The sequence below is a fragment of the Panthera uncia genome, chromosome A2 (genome assembly GCF_023721935.1).
Source record: "Panthera uncia isolate 11264 chromosome A2, Puncia_PCG_1.0, whole genome shotgun sequence".
Classification (NCBI taxonomy): Eukaryota; Metazoa; Chordata; class Mammalia; order Carnivora; family Felidae; genus Panthera; species Panthera uncia.
Window position 1 is genome coordinate 134430586 of NC_064816.1, and position 8943 is coordinate 134439528.

The 8943-nt window shown below is 42.4% G+C and overlaps 1 protein-coding gene across 1 annotated transcript in view; it reads right to left on the reverse strand.

The window, feature by feature from the left end:
* AASS (aminoadipate-semialdehyde synthase) overlaps window positions 1-3463 on the reverse strand; it is a 62045-nt gene extending 58582 nt beyond the window's left edge. Inside the window, exon 1 of the mRNA XM_049641740.1 lies at window positions 3341-3463. The gene's annotated coding sequence lies outside the window, so the exon portion shown is untranslated. The remainder of the gene's footprint in view (window positions 1-3340) is intronic.
* Window positions 3464-8943: the final 5480 nt, after the last annotated feature.

Here is an 8943-nt window from a genome sequence, read left to right on the forward strand (position 1 = left end):
AGAGAAGTGTCACATAGGCAGTGGAGGGAAATAAGACTCTTCTCCTGACAATTTCTAAACAGTCTTTCCTTCAACATATGAAAGACCAGTGTTCCAAATAGCATAAAAATGAAATTTAAAAGATTCTTCTCTTTGTTTTTATAAAATAGGATCTGCACTAAGATAAATGTTTTTACTTACCTAGGATCAATCAGGAATTTGAAATGACTCTAAACACTTATGGGAGTATTATAGTGAATTACACAGACATGTACTGTGATAGGAGGAAGATTAAGTGGCTGGACGTAGCAATAGAACATACTCTGTGATACCAGCTTACTTCTCTTTCCATCTTTCAACGGGGGGAAGACTTAAGAACTTCTTTTAACTTCTAAATTCTCTATCTTTGCAATGTACACATGAGAAAGGGGCAGAGGGAGGACATGCTAAAATGTCCTTAGTATTTTCTAACCTTTTCAAGAGAAGTGAAAAGGAAAATGGTGATTAGATGACAAGATGGATGGATGGATAGATAGATAGATAGATAGATAGATGGATAGACAGACAGGGCAAGCCTGGCATTCCATACATATCCCACCATTTTCTTTCAGTTACTATGAAATAAAAGATCATCATCCTAAATCACATGAATGAACCAAAGAAGATTTTGTGAGATGTATTCATAGAAAATTATATCTGACAAAAAGCCACCTACAAGGGCAGAGAACCACAGCTCCACGGCCAAGAGTCTTGGCCCACACTACATATTTGGTATCCAGACCATAATAATCCTGGAGAGGCCCGAAAGAGTTCCAAATTAATAGAACACCTGGTGATGGCCTAGAACTAATCCAAATACCTCCCAACCCCAAGGCTTGCTAGAACTAGGCTTGGGCATGCAACAACACCATCCTCCATACTTTCACTTCCCCTTGCGTAGGTACACTCTTATGCTTCCACACGAAACCTTTTCTAAAACTGTTAACGCTATGTTAACAAACAAACGAACAAACAAACAAAAAACAGTAGACTTGGCACAGGGGGAATCTAATATTAATTAATCTGGTCTAGGAATATTCATGTTTTCAAGCAGCTTCTCAAAGTCATCCAAAGATCTAAGATCCATGACTCTTCTGGTCTTTAGCCCACAAATTTAGTATCATTGAGATGGAATGCAAAGTTCATTTTAAGTTGGACTCTAATCCAAAATGTTTATCTGCTTGTCTGTCTCTTTGCTAAACTGTAAATGCTTACTCTGTGATCTTGGTACATAACTTAACCTATTTGTGTCTCATCTGCAAAATGGATTCGTATTGATATCTACATCTCAGGGCTATTGTGAAGTTTATCTGAACTCATATGAGTAAAATACTGAGAACTGTCTCGCATGCTGTTAACACTCAATAAATGTCAAGAACAGAAAAAGGCTCCAGGCCTGCTTCCTCCTCAAAGGTGAGCACAACCACACCACTCACAGAAAACACTACCTTTCTGTCATCTTTGTCACACTGTAGTGAGGCCTTCACGAAGACTCCACATTGATCCCCCCTCCCTTCTTTACATTTTTCAAGGAAAACAAAACAGAGCCCAGTAAGCCCTCTCTTCACTCTGCAGGCATGGGTGTTCGAGATAAATAATTTAAATACAGCATTTCATTAAATTTATGATCGATTTTTTTCACATTTTAGCATCCCTGAAAGAGGAATGCATTTTACAATTGATAGCATCTTAGATTAGATAAAAAGGGTAATAATGTTGTTATTTCCCATGTGAAATATACCATTTCTGTGATTCCATTAATTCCATAGAATTTTTTTTGTGATCTTACCAAGGAAATTTGCCACTGTTTGCAATGTTGTTTCTATGAGACAATTAACAAGATAATATTTCGAAAAATGTAAACTTTTGTTAAATGGGCACTGCGTACATACCGAAGATCACTTCCAAAATCCTGAGCCAAGGTCTGTTAAGGCTTACGTAAAGTCTTATTTGGGGGTGGGAGGGAGGATTCCATCGCAAATAAATCAAAGTTCTGATGATGTCACCAGTAACAAGTGAGATTGACAACAAATACGATTGTCTGGAGAACGGGAATGTCACTAGGGGAAGTTGGCCTAGATCTTTGTCCTCCTAACTCACTTCACAGAATGGCCACAAGTGTACAGTGCCAGAAGGTCATGTACCCCTAGATTCACTAATTGTTATGGAGAAAAAGGGGGAGGGCAGCGCAGGTGACAAAGTAGACACAGAGAGAGACATACAGGCATCCATGCAAAGTGCTATTGGTGGCTTTTTTTTTTTTTTTTTTTTTTGCTATCAAGTATGTGAAAGCTACCACCGGGGTCAATACTTGGGTCCCATGAGTAGCTACATCGGCATAATCACAGCTACACCTTACCTACATTCTGATAACTGATGGCCCACAATATCAAAAAATGTTCACCTTTGTTCAGGTTACTGGACACTCGCTCTCCCCTTCCCTTCTTCTCCCACACTTCACCCCACTCCCCTAAAATCAGTGTCTGAAATGCACATCTCTTCTGGAAGTTGTCAGGGCATTTAGCCCAACTCAATCAAGCAGAGTAGGTAATAAATGGTGGTCTGCCTGCGCTCCTTCCTCGCTTAAGTGGTCACCCTGGACTCACAGCCCACAGGGTCTTGGGAGTTTAACTTTCTCATGCCTTCTAGATCCATTAGAGAGTAGCCTGGGGACGGCAGTTTGCTGAGGGGGCCCTACCTAAAGAGAATGGCCAGCCCAAGATGGTCTGGGTGAGAAGTTTATGATCAGAGTTTGGCTAAGCAGGCCAGAGATGGAAAGGGCAACCGCGCACAAAGAAAGCTGGGGGTAAGGGAGAGGATTGCCCCCCACAGTCTCCATCAACCACACACTGCAGCCAGCCAACCACCTGATAAATAAGCGCAGAGTCGGAAAATTAACAGGGTGTTCCTTCTACAGCTTCAACGCCTATCCTTTACTCCCCAGCAACTCCCTTCCCCCTCCAGAAAGAAGAAGAAGAAGAAGAAGAAGAAGAAGAAGAAGAAGAAAGAAGAATAAAAGAAAGAAAAGAAAAGAAATTCTAATTGCCACCCCTTCCCTTTCCTATTCAGAAATTCCAGTACGGCGCCCACAGCCCTTCCCCAGTCCAAGGGAAACGCTCTCAAGGGAGGCCCAAACGCTCGCCACCCTCTCCCTCGCCAGTCCCGGCAACGGCCGGGTTCCGCGGAGTCGCCAGGTCGCCCGCGGCGCAGGGTGGGGGAGGCCGAGCTCGCCCGCCCCTCTCCGAGGACAGTCGGAGCCTCGCCGGCGACCTCCAAGTGCAACTCGCTGGCTGAGCCCAGCCCCTTCGGGCGGCCTCCTCACCTTGTCCTCCCTGCTGTGCCGACCGGTCCTGCCGCCTCCGAGCCCCCAGCTCCGGACTGGGTAGGCTCCGAACTCCCAGCAGAAATTGGGATGGGAGCCGGGAGGAGGAGGTGTTTGCTCAACTTCTGAGGACGTCATGCCTCTTCCTCCCGCAGCCAATCAGCAGCCGCCCTGAGGGAACAACCTTCTGCTCCGCCAATCGGGGGCGCTGCCAGGTGCTAGGTCATGCCCTGCCCCTGCTCCTCCCCGAAAATCCTTCTGCCTTCTAGATCTCTGACCTGCGTGCGTCCTTAGCTGGGGGCATCACGTTCTCCCAGGACTTTGTAACTGTCCGTAGCAAAGGACAGGCGGAGACACTGAAGGACGAAAACAGTCCGGATATTATACACTAAATAGATGTGTGTACCTGCCGGAAAAAAGTTGCAAGCTCACGTGTATTACGTTTGTTTAGCGATATACACTTCTCAAAGCATTTTCACAGCTTCATAATAAGCCGATGAAGCCAGATGACAGTTCTTAGAACAGTTGAAGAGTCCAACAAGCTGAGACTAGGAAATTAAGTGTAGTGTATTCCATGAATATTAAGAATCTATGTGTATATGACGAAGTCTACTATTCTTAAAAAGTCTTGAATGGCCCTAAAGGGACAGGGGAAAATGCATTTCATAAAGACTAGCCTCAGCACTAGACACTGAAGAAATGCCAGATGCTCATCTGTGGTCCTCCTAGGGAGTCAATGGTCAAAGAGTAATTTTCCCTCCCGTTTTTATAACTTTCTCCAATACTTAGACTTTTCTCATACCTAACACGAAACTCGTGTCAACAATCTAGAGCTTAGAACATTCTTATAAACTCCACTTGTACTCAAGTGCAGAGAAAATTAAAATCTTTTCTGCAGACTGAGACTGTCCTCTGTTTCTTTAACTTCACATACCCAAAATCATATTCCTAATCACTCCTCTAAAGCCTTTCCTTCATGCTGTTTCCCAGCTCCATTCTTGATATCACCAGCTTCCTTATCACCACTGGGCCAGAACACCAAATCTGTTTCGATTCTTCCTGTAGTCTGTCAACCTTACCCCTGGGGTTGACTCCATCCTTTAAAATCCCTCTACTATCTCTCTTACCCAAACCTCTTTTATATACTACCTAGATCATATTCCCTTAAGGACACAACTCTGATCATCTCATTAGCCTGAGCAAAAGCCCCTGGGACTATCCACTATTTGTGGACCATTGTGCAAAGTCCTTCACACAACGTGTGAGTTGCTTAAGATATGGCTAAGATCAGCCATCTTAGCTTTATTTCCATAGAAGAATCAGCCTTTAACGAACACTGAAACACAGTCTGTGCTTTGCTATATCCTTAAGGATTAGGAGCCTGGATCAGAATCCTTACTTTCCCACCTTAAGCTGTAAATCATGGGCAAGTTACTTCATTTTCAAAAAAAGCCTAGGTTCCCTTATCCGTTGATAGACCAATAACAGGAACTACTTGAAGGGGGTCATTATGAGGATAAAATAAGATGATGCCCAAAGTGCTCTTCCAAGTGTCTAAAGAAACTGACAGTTATTATTTATCTCCCCTCACTGCCTGTCCACTTACCCGTAATTCTTATTGACAAAAACACTCACCTCTCTAAAACTAATCCATCCTTTAGGGTTCAGCTCAAATGCTACTTCATCAATGAAACTGTCTCTGAATATCAAGCAGATACGATCTCTTCCTTCTCTCTTCTGGGTCTGCTTCTCTGGTTGTACTTACCACAGTCTTCCTTATGCAATAGCCATTTCTGTCTATCTTATCTCCATTTTTCATCACCATTGGCTCATAAAAACTTTAATAAAAGCAAGTATATGTTTGTGTGTGTATATCCTTATTCATTTTTATTCCATTGCTTCTAACACAATACTATGCATATGACAGGCCAGTCAGAGTCTCAGAAGGAGACATGGCACAATCCAACCGGGCAAATTAGGAGACACGAAAGGAGTAAGTGTGTGCAGCAGTAAAGGAAGGCAAAAAAAGATGCTGCCACATCCTGGGACTAGCAGCAGTGAGAACCACCTGCAAGCCTTAATGTGGCCAGGGCAACAGATTGTTACCAGGACTCAGAAAGAGCTCTAGCTGTGGTGTAGCTGAAGCTATAGAAGTGTCACTTGACAGTGGTGGCTTTTTTTAGCGGGCAGGAAGCTGCTGAAGGAACCGATAACTCCGCCCAGAAGGAGCCACCTAAGGCACGAGTCAACAAACTTCTTTTTGTAGAGGGCCGGAAAATAAAATCTTTAGGCTTTGCAAGCCATAAGGTCTCTGCCACAATTGCCCAAATCTGTCATTTAGAGTGTAAAAAGCAGCCACAGACAATACTTAAATGGATGGGTGTGGCTGGGTGCCAATAAAGTTTATTTATAAGAACAAATTACAGGCCAGATATGGACTGGGGGGCATAGTTTACAGACCTCTGGCCTAGGTAATGAATAACTCCCCCTTCATTCTCCAGAACACAAGGAAAGGCAGAGGGTTGGTGCAGCCCATAAATGTTAGTCCCTCGGAGACAGAGCAGGTACCAAGGGGGCAGAAATTATAGAAGATTCAAAGGAGAATATTCAGCACAAAAAGTGTTCAGCAAATGCTTGTTGAGATTAATGAATCATATGACTGGTTACTGTGAGTTCCTCTACATACGGTTGGACACTCATGGGAAAACTCTTTCCCTGAATGGACAAATTTGGGAATGGGCCCTGGACCATGGTGACTCCACCAAGGATCCATAAGGCTCAGTCAGCCTCTCTCTTGCTTTAATTTGAAACCCCATGCACTTCTGACCTGCCCTCACTTTGAATAAATATTAACCTGGCCCCAAATCCTTCTTCTGTGAATTCTAAACTACTGTTCAAATGCTTATGGTATGCAGGAATTTTGCTAAATATGCACATGAGAAATACTAGTTCTTAAAATGGAGAATGAAAATGTTTTGCATCATAGTCATATTTGTTGTAATAAGTGTGACAGTTCTCAGAAATTTCTTCCCAATGAAAGGGGGCAACAGATGAGATTAAAACAAACCTTGGATATACCCCAAGTCAGCCCCCACAGTCAACCCCTCAGACACCTTCAATATGAGCGATCCATTTCACCCATGTGGGGTGCTAGGTTGACACTCTTAAATTAGAAAGCTGATCTGGGGCCACTCAAGCTGCCTCTCTTTCTCCCCACTTCCTTGACTTCCTCTTTTCCCAAATTGCTGCTTTGGTTTTGTCCTTCCTGAGAGACAATGAGGGTAGTAGTTAGGTATCCAAACCTTGCAGTGAGCTGAACCTAGACATAAGCCCTCCTTTTCCACTCACTAACAAGCCATCTTGTTTCGTCATTTTCCCCATCAGCATAGTGGGATATATCATAGAGTTTGCAAGAAGATTAAGTGATGCATGTTCTCAACATATGTGAGCTATTATTGGTGCTTACTATTTTATTCTGTCTCATCTTCTCCTCCCCCCCCTTTTGTGTGTGTGTGTGTGTGTGTGTGTGTGTGTTCAGAATTCACTCTCAAACTTAAGTGAACTTTGCTATAAAGAGAAAAGAGGTGAGCATTTGGAGGGAGGTGGTGCAAGGAATCCAGCGTACTATTAAGTTTGTTCTGTTTATTTCTCAAGATTTTATGTTTCTTACATGAACAGCAATTTTTACTATATCACCCATAATCTATCCACCCTAATAAATTATTCTATTATAAAGACAATTTTCTTGTAGGCAGAAAGTGCAAAGTCAAATGTACAAAATAAAAAATCATTTAGGAAGGAAAAGTTTCTAAATGACAATTACTACTGTTGCCTCCCCAGTTATCTTAGGAATGAAACATACCTTCGTTATCTTCAAGCAATTTAAAACTCTGATCAGGTAAGGCAAGAGCAGAAACCACCCACAGGTAAGTCGTAATTCCTGCAAACAGGTTTTGGGTCGAGATAGTGATGTCCCACAGGACTGTTCCCTCCCACCCTTTCATTAGAAAGCAGAGAAAACTAATTCCTAATTTACCTCCTCTCCCATTAGCAGTCCTTAAAGAGCATTCCTGAAGACAATAAAACGCAAGAAAATTCCAAGTTCCTCGGCATTTCCAGAGTCAGCCTTTGCTGGTTTCTAATGTTTCACAAAGTCCTCAAGGGTGTTGGCATCCCTTGAGAATTATGTGTGTAGGTGTACCTCACTGGGTCCTGAGTTTGCTGCCCATCATTTCCCGCTTGGTAACAGTTATTAGAAGTCTACTAGGGCTTACAGATTTTCTGTTACGTATCTTGCATTTTATAAATTGGCTGCGAATTGTATGCTATAATAATATAAGCAAATTTGGGGAATGCAAATTTTGGAGTCTATCTCCCCAACAAATGATGGATCTAATCAAGGAAGAAAACTCAGTGCTTTTCTCTCTGCCTTATTTGAATGAAAGTCTCAAGAAAGAAGGTGTCTTGAAGCACTGAGAAAAGACTGGAGAAAGGAGGGAGGAGGTAATTAAAGCAAAAATAAAACACAGGCCTAATTTTTCTGGAGTATTTCTAAGTGTAATTGAGCTGGAGAAAACCAGCAGGCCAGGTAGAAGTAGTAGAGTCAGGACCTTTCATACAAGCCCCAGTCTGGGTCAGGTACTGAATAAAACCAGTCTTTTACCATTGTCATCACACCATAAAGATAGGAAGGAGAACATTAAAAAAAAAAAAAAAAAAAAAAAAACATAAAATTTGGGTTTGTGCAGAATAAGAAGTAGCATCTAAGAAAAATAATCTCAGCATAGGCAAGGTCATGGCAGAAAGAAAAAAATCAGGTGAAGAAAGTACCCCTGACATTGAACTGACACTCATGATAATTGCCAGTTATATAGTTCCTCACAAAAAAAGAACACCAGAGGAGGATGTTCCTGTTGGACGGTGTAATGTTGGCACTGCCCATGATAGTAGGTACAGGCCTTCCTGTCACTAGCACTTACTATTATTGAAGGACCCTAACCCTCTAAAACAAAACAAAGGCAAAAGACAAGAATGTGTGAAATAACCAGAGTGCTGCCTGGGCCAATACACATAGGCTAGCTGCAAATGTTTGTCAGCTGTTTTGTAAACGGGGTTTAAGTAAACACTCCCCCTACCCTAAGAAGCTAAATGCCCACAATGTCAAAGATGTGTCAAGACAAACACCACATCAATGTATAAACTCCTAGGAGTCAGAGACTCTGCGCTCTGTGTCTTTGGAATCGTCCAGTGTCTATTGCTCACCCTACACACACTGAGGCCTGAGGGATCCATGCAGTTATGTGGAAGGAACAGATTTGGACCACGGGTAACACAGGGAAGTGACAAGAACAAAATGAGGGAGAGTGGAAAAAACAAGGATGAAGGATGAAGTGAGCGGAGGGGGCCAGGCCTACAGCAGGAAAGGCAAAATGTATTCACTGCGTGTGAGTCCAGTGCGACAGAAACAAGAAGCTGCCAGCGAGAACAGAAAAGTATTTCAAAAAGGGAAAAGGAGTCAAAGGTTTTGTGAAAAAAAAAAAAAAAAAAAAAAAAAAAAAAACAAAAATTTTAAAAAACCCTCTTTATTAATTTTAAGAACGGAA